General features: G+C 41.5%; 1 protein-coding gene across 6 annotated transcripts in view; it reads left to right on the top strand.

Annotated features, from left to right (window-relative positions):
* The window catches only part of TTLL9 (tubulin tyrosine ligase like 9), a 68,841-nt gene that overhangs the window by 31,661 nt on the left and 24,450 nt on the right, over positions 1–12,730 (top strand). The gene's annotated exons all lie outside the window — the stretch shown is intronic.

The following is a 12,730-nucleotide window of genomic DNA, read 5'->3' as shown; positions in this document are numbered from 1 at the left end:
CTGGTACTTCTCACGGGCCCATCACAAATATTAACACATTCTTTATGCTGTAGGAATATATGTTCTTTTCATTAACAATTAAAGAGAGTCTAACAGCAGGCCCAACCGTTACCGTAATTTCAAGGTCATAATGAGTATAACCAGTATTTGGAGATAGATATTGAACAGTTGTAACGTGATATGAAAATAACTGGGTTTTTTTTTTTTTTAATTCATGATTACCAACCTATAAATTCATGATTACCAACTTCAAGTTCTCATCTTTTTTTTTTTTTTTTTTTTTTTAAAGGGAACGCTATTTATTTATTTAGTTAGTTATTTTGGCTATGTTGGGTCTTCGTTTCTGTGCGAGGGCTTTCTCCAGTTGCGGCAAGCGGGAGCCACTCCTCATCGCGGTGCGTGGGCCTCTCACTGTCGCGGCCTCTCTTGTTGCGGAGCACAGGCTCCAGACGCGCAGGCTCAGTAGCTGTGGCTCACGGGCCCAGTTGCTCCGCGGCATGTGGGATCCTCCCAGACCAGGGCTCGAACCCGTGTCCCCTGCATTGGCAGGCAGATTCTCAACCACTGCGCCACCAGGGAAGCCCCAAATGGGTTTTTTTTTTTGAGAGCAAAGTCACAGGCCTGGCTAATACTACTAGGATTTCTTGCCTGCTTTCATAATGGAAGGAAATGTGAAAATCTGGTCAGGGGTTAATGAAAATAAAGATGAAAAATTTTTTCTCATTCAAGCTTACAGACCCCAGGGAATTTCCTTTAATGATGAAAGGTCGACTCCAGGGATGGTTCAGTGGGCAGTTCAACACTGTCACCAATTCCCAGCTCAGTGGGCTGACTGCTCCTCTCAGTCACAACAAGGCTGCTGCAGCTCTAACTCACCTCCTCACATCTCCACCTGCCACAGGAATAAGGGAATACCCTGGTCTTGTGGCCCTTTTGAGGAAGACACAAATTCCCAGAAGTCCCTGCAACAGACTTCCCCTGGCATCCTGCTGGCTCATGCCTGAACCAATCAGATGGCAGGGACATGGGACCACTGTGAGGGCACAGACGTCCCCAGAGGGCGGGGCTACTGGAAAGAGGAGATCCAAATGGGGTTCTGCTGGCAGGGAAAAAAGAGAATTGTTGCTGGGGAGACCACCAACCGCATCTGCAACACCCACTGAATGCCCTGTGATGAACGGGCCCCAGGGGCAAGGCAGGGGGAGGCAGGCGGTGAAGGGCTATGAGTGGCCACAGGTGGTACAAAATCAAAGTATGGTTCATTTTAATAATCCACTAATATTGTTTTCCAATCAATAACATATCTTTTAATAAAAATATTTTCCTCCCGAATCATCAAGTAAGATTGATGCTCCCAGATGTAGCACCGTGTTTATCACATGATTCTATTTACTCCCTCACACTTTGCAGGAGCTGAATGAGCCCCAGGCTTGTGAAAGACAGATTTAACCAGGCTGGATTTGTCACCTACTGGCTGTGTAAATTTGAGCAGAGTGCTTGGCCTCTCTTTTCCTTGGTTTCCTTGGCTGCAAAATGGGGATAATATTAATGCCTACATACAAGTGTTTTAAAAAGCTTTAATGAGGACCGGAAGTTGGGTTTCGGCTGCGGTGGCAAAGGCAGCTACCAGTGTAAACCCAGGGCTGAGAATTTTCTGAGTGACTATGACTTGTATAATAATAATAAAAAAAGTTTTCAAGTACTGTACAGACACAGAAGGTTACAAGCACTCTTAAAGGGTAGTCACATGGCCAGCTGTAATCTGTAGGTCAAGATTGAGCTCAAAGTTGCTTAAGAGTACCTCCCATCAGGAAACTTGCACAAGCCTCTTAGATAGCCTCATCCATCAAAGGGCAAACAGCGGAAGCAAGAAGAACTACAATCCTGCAGCCTGTGGAACAAAAACCACATTCACAGAAAGATAGACAAGATGAAAAGGCTGAGGGCTAAGTACCAGATGAAGGAACAAGATAAAACCCCAGAAAAACAACTAAATGATGTGGAGATAGGCAACCTTCCAGAAAAACAATTCAGAATAATGATAGTGAAGATGATCCAGGACCTCGGAAAAAGAATGGAGGCAAAGATCGAGAAGATGCAAGAAATGTTTAACAAAGATCTAGAAGAATTAAAGAACAAACAAACAGAGATGAACAATACAATAACTGAAATGAAAAATACACTAGAAGGAATCAATAGCAGAATAACTGAGGCAGAAGAACGGATAAGTGACCCGGAAGACAGAATGGTGGAATTCACTGCTGCGGAACAGAATAAAGAAAAAAGAATGAAAAGAAATGAAGACAGCCTAAGAGACCTCTGGGACAACATTAAACACAACAACATTCACATCATAGGGGTCCCAGAAGGAGAAGAGAGAGAGAAAGGACCCGAGAAAATATTTGAAGAGATTATAGTCAAAAAATTCCCTAACATGGAAAAGGAAATAGCCACCCAAGTTCAGGAAGTGCAGAGAGTCGCATACAGGATAAACCCAAGGAGAAACACGCCAAGACACATAGTAATCAAATTGGCAAAAATTAAAGACAAAGAAAAATTATTGAAAGCAGCAAGGGAAAAATGACAGCATACAAGGGAACTCCCATAAGGTTAACAGCTGATTTCTCAGCAGAAACTCTATAAGCCAGAAGGGAGTGGCATGATATACTTAAAGTAATGAAAGGGAAGAAACTACAACCAAGATTACTCTACCCGGCAAGGATCTCATTCAGATTTGATGGAGAAATCAAAAACTTTAAGACAAGCAAAAGCTAAGAGAATTCAGCACCACCAAACCAGCTCTACAACAAATGCTAAAGGAACTTCTCTAAGTGGGAAACCCAAGAGAAGAAAAGAACCTACAAAAACAAACCCAAAACAATTAAAAAAATGGTAATAGGAACATACATATTGATAATTACCTTAAACATGAATGGATTAAATGCCCCAACCAAAAGACAAAGGCTTGCTGAATGGATACAAAAACAACACTCATATATATGCTGTCTCCAAGAGACCCACTTCAGACCTATGGACACGTACAGACTGAAAGTGAGGGGATGGAAAAAGATATTCCATGAAAATGGAAATCAAAAGAAAGCTGGAGTAGCAATACTCATATCAGATAAAATAGACTTTAAAATAAAGAATGTTAGGGAGGGTGGGATGGAGGGAGACGCAAGAGGGAAGAGATATGGGAACATATGTATATGTATAACTGATTCACTTTGTTATAAAGCAGAAACTAACACACCATTGTAAAGCAATTATACTCCAATAAAGATGTTAAAAAAAAAGAAACAAACAAAAATAAAATTAAAAACTACATAATGATCAAGGGATCAATCCAAGAAGAAGATATAAAAATTATAAATATATATGCACCCAACATAGGAGCACCTCAACACATAAGGCAACTGCTAACAGCTCTAAAAGAGGAAATCGACAGTAACACAATAATAGTGGAGGACTTTAACACCTCACTTACACCAATGGACAGATCATCCAAACAGAAAATTAATAAGGAAACACAACCTTTAAATGACACAATAGACCAGATAGATTTAATTGATATTTATAGGACATTCCATCCAAAAACAGCAGATTACACTTTCTTCTCAAGTGCGCACAGAACATTCTCCAGGATAGATCACATCTTGGGTCACAAATCAAGCCTCAGTAAATATAAGAAAATTGAAATCATATCAAGCATCTTTTCTGACCACAACGCTATGAGATTAGAAATCAATTACAGGGAAAAAGACATAAAAAACAGAAATACATGGAGGCTAAACAATACGTTACTAAATAACCAAGAGATCACTGAAGAAATCAAAGAGGAAATCAAAAAGTACCTAGAGACAAATGACAATGAAAACACGACAATCCAAAACCTATGGGATGCAGCAAAAGCAGTTCTAAGAGGGAAGTTTATAGCTATACAAGCCTACCTCAAGAAACAAGAAAAATCTCAAATAAACAATCTAACCTTACACCTAAAGGAACTAGAGAAAGAAGAACAAACAAAACCCAAAGTTAGCAGAAGGAAAGAAATCATAAAGATCAGAGCAGAAATAAATGAAATAGAAACAAAGAAAACAATAGCAAAGAGCAATAAAACTAAAAGCTGGTTCTTTGAGAAGATAAACAAAATTGATAAACCATTAGCCAGACTCATCAAGAAAAAGAGGGAGGGGACTCAAATCAATAAAATTAGAAATGAAAAAGGAGAAGTTACAACAGACACCACAGAAATACAAAGCATCCTAAGAGACTACTACAAGCAACTCTATGCCAATAAAATGGACAACCTGGAAGAAATGGACAAATTCTTAGAAAGGTATAACGTTCCAAGACTGAACCAGGAAGAAACAGAAAATATGAACAGACCAATCACAAGTAATGAAATTGAAACTGTGATTAAAAATCTTCCAACAAACAAGAGTCCAGGACCAGATGGCTTCACAGGTGAATTCTATCAAACATTTAGAGAGGAGCTAACACCCATCCTTCTCAAACTCTTCCAAAAAATTGCAGAGGAAGGAACACTCCCAAACTCATTCTATGAGGCCACCGTCACCCTGATACCAAAACCAGACAAAGATACTACAAAAAAAGAAAATTACAGACCAATATCACTGATGAATATAGATGCAAAAATCCTCAGCAAAATACTAGCAAACAGAATCTAACAACACATTAAAAGGATCATACACCATGATCAAGTGGGATTTATCCCAGGGATGCAGGGATTCTTCAATATACGCAAATCAATCAATGTGAAACATCATACTAACAAACTGAAGAAGAAAAACCATATGATCATACGAATAGATGCAGAAAAAGCTTTTGACAAAATTCAACACTCATTTATGATAAAAACTCTCCAGAAAGTGAGCATAGAGGGAAACTACCTCAACATAATAAAGGCCATATATGACAAACCCACAGCAAACATCATTCTCAATGGTGAAAAACTGAAAGCATTTCCTCTAAGATCAGGAACAAGACAAGGATGTCCACTCTCACCACTCTTATTCAACATAGTTTTGGAAGTCCTAGCCATGGCAATCAGAGAAGAAAAAGAAATAAAAGGAATACAAATTGGAAAAGAAGAAGTAAAACTGTCACTGTTTGCAGATGATACTATACATAGAGAATCCTAAAGATGCCACCAGAAAACTACTAGAGTTAATCAATGAATTTGGTAAAGTTGCAGGATACAAAATTAATGCACAGAAATCTCTTGCATTCCTATACACTAATGATGAAAAATCTGAAAGAGAAATTAAGGAAATACTTCCATTTACCATTGCAACAAAAAGAATAAAATACCTAGGAATAAACCTACATAGGGAGACAAAAAACCTATATGCAGAAAACTATAAGACACTGATGAAAGAAATTAAAGATGATACCAACAGATGGAGAGATATACCATGTTCTTGGATTGGAAGAATCAATATTGTGAAAATGACTATACTACCTAAAGCAATCTACAGATTCAATGCAATCCCTATCAAATTACCAATGGCATTTTTTACAGAACTAGAACGAAAAATCTTAAAATTTGTATAGAGACACAAAAGACTCCCAGTAGCCAAAGCAGTCTTGAGGGAAAAAAACGGAGGTGGAGGAATCAGACTCCATGACTTCAGACTACACTACAAAGCTACGTAATCAAGACAATATGGTACTGGCACCAAAACAGAAATATAGATCAATGGAACAGGATAGAAAGCCCAGAGATAAACCCATGCACCTATGGTCAACTAACCTATGACAAAGGCAAGGATATACAATGGAGAAAAGACAGTCTCTTCAATAAGTGGTGCTAGGAAAACTGGACAGCTACATGTAAAAGAATGAAATTAGAATACTCCCTAACACCATACACAAAAATAAACTCAAAATGGATTAAAGACCTAAATGAAAGACTGGACACTATAAAACTCTTAGAGGAAAACATAGGAAGAACACTCTTTGACATAAATCACAGCAAGATCTTTTTTGATCCACCTCCTAGAGTAACGGAAATAAAAACAAAAATAAACAAATGGTACCTAATGAAATTAAAAGCTTTTGCAAAGCAAAGGAAACTACAAACAAGACGAAAAGACAACCCTCAGAATGGGAGAAAATATTTGCAAACGAATCAATGGACAAAGGATTAATCTCCAAAATATATAAACACCTCATACACCTCAATATTAAAAAAACAAACAACCCAATCCAAAAATGGGCAGAAGACCTAAATAGACATTTCTCCAAAGAAGACATACAGATGGCCAAGAAACACATGAAAAGCTGCTCAACATCACTAATTATTAGAGAAATGCAAATCAAAACTACAATGAGGTATCACCTCACACCAGTTAGAATGGGCATCATCAGAAAATCTACAAACAACAAATGCTGGAGAAGGTGTGGAGAAAAGGGAACCCTCTTGCACTGTTGGTGGGAATGTAAATTGATACAGCCACTATGGAGAACAGTAAGGAGGTTCCTTAAAAAACTAAAAATAGAACTACCATATGACCCAGCAATCCCACTACTGGGCATATACCCAGAGAAAACCATAATTCAAAAAGACACAGGCACCCCAATGTTCATTGCAGCACTATTTACAATAGCCAGGTCGTGGAAGCAACCTAAATGCCCACTGACAGACGTATGGATAAAGAAGATGTGGTACATATATACAATGGAATATTGCTCAACCATAAGAAGGCATGAAATTGGGTCATTTGTAGAGACGTGGATGAATCTAGAGACTATCATACAGAGTGAAGTAAGTCAGAAAGAGAAAAACAAATATCGTATATTAATGCATATATGTGGAACCTAGAAAAATAGTACAAATGAAACGGTTTGCAGGGCAGAAATTGAGACACAGAAGTAGAGAACAAATGTATGGACACCAAGGGGGGAAAGCAGTGTGGGGTGGGGGTAGTGGTGTGATGCATTGGGAGATTGGGATTGACATGTATACACTGATATGTATAAAATTTATGACTAATAAGAACCTGCTGTATAAAAAAATAAATAAAATAAAATTCAAAAATTCAAAAAAAAAAAAAACAAAGTTGCATAACTTGTTACACTTTATATCCAACCTCAGTGTCTACCTTTGCAAAATTTTGGGACTAATGGTACATGGAACCTAACTGAGATGCTGTGATTTAAATAAGAGAGGATTTTTTATTCAAATTAAGTACATATAGGATTCCAGCTTTAGTGGGCGTTATTGTCCCCCAGTATCCATTCCACTACGGCTCCCCCATTCTATAGGGTAGATTCTAATTGGACTGAGTTTTTCCAGGTGATCCCATCTGTATCGCCCATGTTTTCCTGTCTCCTGAGTAAAATTCTCTCACTTCCATTTTATGAATTTTGTCAAGTGGCCCCTTAGTTATCTATAAATGCGTATTTCTAATTACACGTAATTCCAGTGTTTCCATTTGGTGTTTGGAGGCTATTTTTAAGGAGTCTGAGATTTTCTGTCCCTTTTCCTGTTGACAAAGGGAGAAAAGCAAAACAATTTCTATAGTAGTATCATATGCAGTAATTTTCTTGTAGTTATCCCTCCACATAATTATAGCCAACACTCAACTGTCCCTTAAGAAAAGTCATGATATGACTTTCTAAACAGAATTTAGAAACGAATTAATTACAATACAAAAGACTTCTTTACCAAAAATACATTCAAGGGCTCCTTTTAAAAAGCAAACTTCTGATGCACATAATTAAAGAATCATAGACCTTGATGGGTCTTTTATGATCATCTTTACAAATAAATTGAGATGAAGTTTTTTTTTTTTTTAAGATTTATTGATTGATTGATTGATTGCTATGTTGGGTCTTCGTTTCTGTGCTAGGGCTTTCTCTAGTTGCGGCGAGCGGGGGCCACTCTTCATCGCGGTGCGTGGGCCTCTCACTGTCGCGGCCTCTCTTGTTGCGGAGCACAGGCTCCAGACGCGCAGGCTCAGTAGTTGTGGCTCACGGGCCCAGTTGCTCCGCGGCATATAGGATCTTCCCAGACCAGGGCGCAAACCCGTGTCCCCTGCCTTAGCAGGCAGATTCTCAACCACTGCGCCACCAGGGAAGCCCCTGAGATGAAGTATTCTTTTCAAGGGAATGATCACTTTGTTATTTTCACCCAGTGTTTTCACCCAATGGGATCTATGTAGCCATGATAAAGAACGAGGGAATTCTATACGAGCTGAAATGGAGAGATGCTCAGAATAGAATGTGAAGTTGAAAAAGGTGCAAGCTGATCAATCTTAGCGTCTCTAGATGTGGAGCAACCAGACAATTGTGATGGAATAGCACCAGCTGTGTATTCTTGCCAAAAAGTGGAACTTGAATCTAACCAAACCTCTAGAGCTAAGTTTCATTTATAGGAAATACAAAGAAAAGAGGAATACTTTAAATGATGCCACAAGGAAACAGACAAAGCCAGAACATGGAACAGTGCACAGGACAATTAGTTTGTACAACTAGTCAATGGCAGGGGGAAAGGAGGGAAGACTGTCCTCAATTAAAAGAGACTTAGGTGTCATAACAACCAAATGCAATGTAGGGAGCTGTTTAGATCTGGACTTAAACCTATTATAAAAGGACACTTTTGAGATAATCAGGGGAATTTGATTATGGACTGAAGAATCAGGCGCTAAAACATCATTATTAATTATGTCTTGTATGATAATGGTATTATGGTTATATAGCAGAGTGTCAATTTTTTGAAAACAAGATGCACACTGAAGTCTGTAAGGGTGAAATAACATGACATCTGGGATTTGTTTTAAAATGAAAGTTTGATAATTTTGAATTTGTGTATTGGGAGTATGTACTATTCTCTGCTTTTGATATGTCAGAAAATTTTAATATAAAAGAGTAAATAGAAAATGCAAGGTGGGCTTCCCTGGTGGCGCGGTGGTTGAGAGCCTGCCTGCCAATGCAGGGGACACGGGTTCGAGCCCTGGTCTGGGAAGATCCCACATGCCACGGAGCAACTGGACCCGTGAGCCACAACTACTGAGCCTGCGCGTCTGGAGCCTGTGCTCCTCAATAAGAGAGGCCGCGATAGTGAGAGGCCTGCGCACCGCGATGAAGAGTGGTCCCCGCTTGCCACAACTAGAGAAAGCCCTCGCACAGAAACGAAGACCCAACACAGCCATAAATAAATTAATTAATTAATTAAAAAAATAAAATAAAATAAAAATAATTATATATATTAAAAAAAAAAAAGAAAATGCAAGGTGAAAAAAAAAAGCTTTAATGAGGAAATGTGTGTAAAATCCTTGTGCCTGGTTCATAGTTGAGAAGTATTAGCTGCTAATATTACCATTGTTTAGGAACTATTCCCCTAAAGTTCTGTTTCTGTTGCTGCGTCCCAAAACTCCGTGGCTTGAAACAACAATCATCTCTTATTTAACTCATGAGCCTCCAGCTTGGGCAGCACTTGACAGGGAAGGCCCATGGCTGCTCCAGCATCTACCTGGGCGGATTTACTGAGGGCTGGAGGATTCGCTGCCAAGCTGGCTCACTCGCTCCGCTAGCAAGTTGGTGCTGGCTGCTGGCTGGGAGTTCAGCCAGGGTTGGGGGCTGGAAGACTCAGTTGCCCCCAGTGTGGGCTTCTCCATGTGACCTGAGCTTCCTCACAGCATGGTGGCTGGGTTCCAAGGGTAACCATCTCCAAAGAGAAAGCTGTGTGGAAGCTGTGTTGCCTTTTATGACCCAGCACTGGAATTCCCACAGCATCACTTCTGCTGTACACAATTAGTTGAGACAGTCCTGAAGGCTCACGCAGATTCAAGGGGAACGGACATTGACTTTCCTCTTGTTGGAAGGTGGTGGGTAGCAAGGTTGTGGAAGACATATGGGACTGGGAATATCGTTGTGATTGCTTTTGGAAACGACAGTCTGGCGGGGCTAGATATTAGGTGATTTCCAGTCTCAACAACCCTGATATATCACCATGCAGGAAGTTTATTTTCCACTCTTTAGGATTATTCCCTTAGGAGGACATCTCCTGGAACAGGCATGTCAGTGACTAACAAGGCTTTAAACAATAAAGGCTTTTCATTATCTTATATAACAAGAAAGCTGGAGGTAGGCAGTTCCAGGTTTAGGGATGTGCTCAGTGGTGCCATTAAAAGCCCAGGCTTCTTCTCTTTGTCCACTCTGCCTCCTCAGTGTGTTGGGTTTCTGTCATCAAACTTGTCACCTTATGGATGTGAGATGGCTGTTGTAGTTGCAGGTATCACCTCCTCAGATGTAGCATTCAAACAAGGGGCAGGCACTTTCTCTCTCTCTCTCCCCCACCCCCAATCTCTCCCCAACCCTAATTTTTAAATAAATAAATAAATAAATTAATTAATTAATTTTTGGCTGTGTTGGGTCTTCGTTTCTGTGCGAGGGCTTTCTCTAGTTGCGGCGAGCGGGGGCCACTCTTCATTGCAGTGTGCGGGCCTCTCACTGTCGCGACCTCTCCCGTTGCGGAGCACAGGCTCCAGATGCGCAGGCTCAGTAGTTGTGGCTCACGGGCCCAGTTGCTCCGCGGCATGTGGGATCTTCCCAGACCAGGGCTCGAACCCATGTCCCCTGCATTGGCAGGCAGATTCTCAACCACTGCGCCACCAGGCAAGCCTCCTAATATTTTTAACAAGGATGAAATTCTTTCCTCAAAGCCCCAAGCAGATATCTCCTTAGGTCTCTTTGGCCAAAACGGGTCACATGGTTTCCATTAGCTGCAAGGGAGGCTGGGAAAACAAGTATCTGGTCTTTCTAGCCTCTATCCTGAGAGGCGGGCTTTGTCGGCCAGGAAGAAGAGGAAGTGGAGTGACTTTAGGGAAGTCAATCAACAGGGGTGGGGGTGGCGGTTCCTAGATCAAAAGGTATGAACTTCTAAAAAAAAAATTTTAATTGAAGTTTAATAAAACAGAAAGTGCCCAAATTTTAAGGATATAGCTTGATGAATTTTCACAAGGTGAACACTAGTATCCATATTATACACAGAGCATTGCCAGCCCCTCAGCAGCTCCCCCAGACCCCTTTCCACTCACCACCCCCAGTCACTGACAGCATAGGTTCCTTTTGTCTGTTTTTGGCCTTTATATAATTGGAATCATGCAGTACAGCTACATTGTGTCTGGTTTCTCTCCTTCAACATTATGTCCATGCGATTCATCCATACGGATGTGGGTAACTGTAAATTGTTAAGCGTTGTTGTATACTATTCCATTGAGAGAATATTTATTCATTTGAGAGTTTCAAGGTTGCAGTTATTATGAATTGTGCTGCTTGGACATTCCCGTGCATGTCCATGGATGCCCACGTGCACACGTTTCTGTCACGGAGTTACCTAGGAGAGGAATCGCTGGGTCACAGGGTGCCTGCCTTCAGTTTTAGTGGATGCCGCCCAACAGCTTCCCAACAATGCAGTGTGTGAGCGTTCCAGTTTCTCCACATCCTCACCAACACTTGGTAGTGTCTGCCTTTACTTTTAGCCATTCCTGGGGAGTGTGTAGTGCTATCATATTGGGGTTTTCATTTGCGTTTCCCTGAAGACTATGGGTCAGTGCCTTTTCATTGCTTACTCTGGGTCATCTCTCTTGAAGTGCCCGGTCAAGTCTTTGCACAGCTGTGAACTGTTGGAAGCCCTGGATACACACTGAGTAATTGTTTTCCAAAAGAGCTGTGCACGTGTGGCTGCCCCTGCGCCACTGCCAGTGCTCCAGTCTTTTGGGCACCCCATCTTCTGGGCACACACAACCCTGAACCAGGGTGCGCAGCATGGCAGGCAGAGCAGGGCTGGGTTTTTAGCTCCACTGCCCCCACCGCTGGGAGCCCTTCTTGCAACAACCCGCGGCCATGCCTGATGGCCCTGCCCGCCTCACATTGTACCATGAGCCTCGCTTTGACCATCTGGGCCATGCTCAGAGGAGATGAGAACGAAATGAGAGTTTGCTCAGGCTGGGTGCATTTATGCTGGAGAAAAAAATGACTCTGGGGCACTTGCTCAGTGGCTGCAAATAACCAAAGGGCTGTTCTGGGGCCCAGGAACCAGATTTGCTGTAGGAGGCCTAGAGGCCAGAACCAGGCAGGCGAATTTTAACTCAACACAGGTTAGGCTGTGAAAGTTCCATGAGCTCTGGGCTACTGCTATGGCATAAAGCCAAGCACACAGGAGGCACCTAATATGTACCTTCTGGATGAAATGACTGCTTAATAGAGCTATCCTGCCACGGAATGGGCTGTCAGGGGGTGGGGGAAGGTAGTGAGCTTCCTGGCACTGTGAATGTGCAAGGTCAGGCAGGTGACCGTTGTGGAGGGATGTCACAGAGGGAACAATGCCTTTGGTGCCTGCTGCCCTGCATGGTATGAAAGATTCTCCAACCCCTAGACTCTGTGAAGCTTTGAATTATCCATGCTGGGATTCAGTAAAGGCAGGCTGATTGCAGTATTAGCTGAAGCAAACTCTAATTAGGAAGGCAAATTGGTTTCCAAAAAAAGAAGTGGATGATGTGTTCCCAGGACTGTTAGAAATGGCTTTTTAATTGTCTGCTCCTTTGTATTATTCATGCAATTGTGTGCCTTTGTGAGCTCAGTCGGTCTCTCACTTTCCTTCCCACTTCCCTCTCTCCCTCCCGCCATGCTTAGCACCTTCTCTGTCCCAACCCCTTCAAGGCTGGGCTGGACCATTCCTCAGGGACAGTTGGGGGGCCCT

The sequence above is a fragment of the Balaenoptera physalus genome, assembly GCF_965194825.1.
Source record: "Balaenoptera physalus genome assembly, chromosome: 16".
NCBI classification, from domain to species: Eukaryota; Metazoa; Chordata; class Mammalia; order Artiodactyla; family Balaenopteridae; genus Balaenoptera; species Balaenoptera physalus.
Note: the sequence above shows the minus strand (reverse complement) of the source record. Positions and strands in the feature narration are given on the sequence as shown.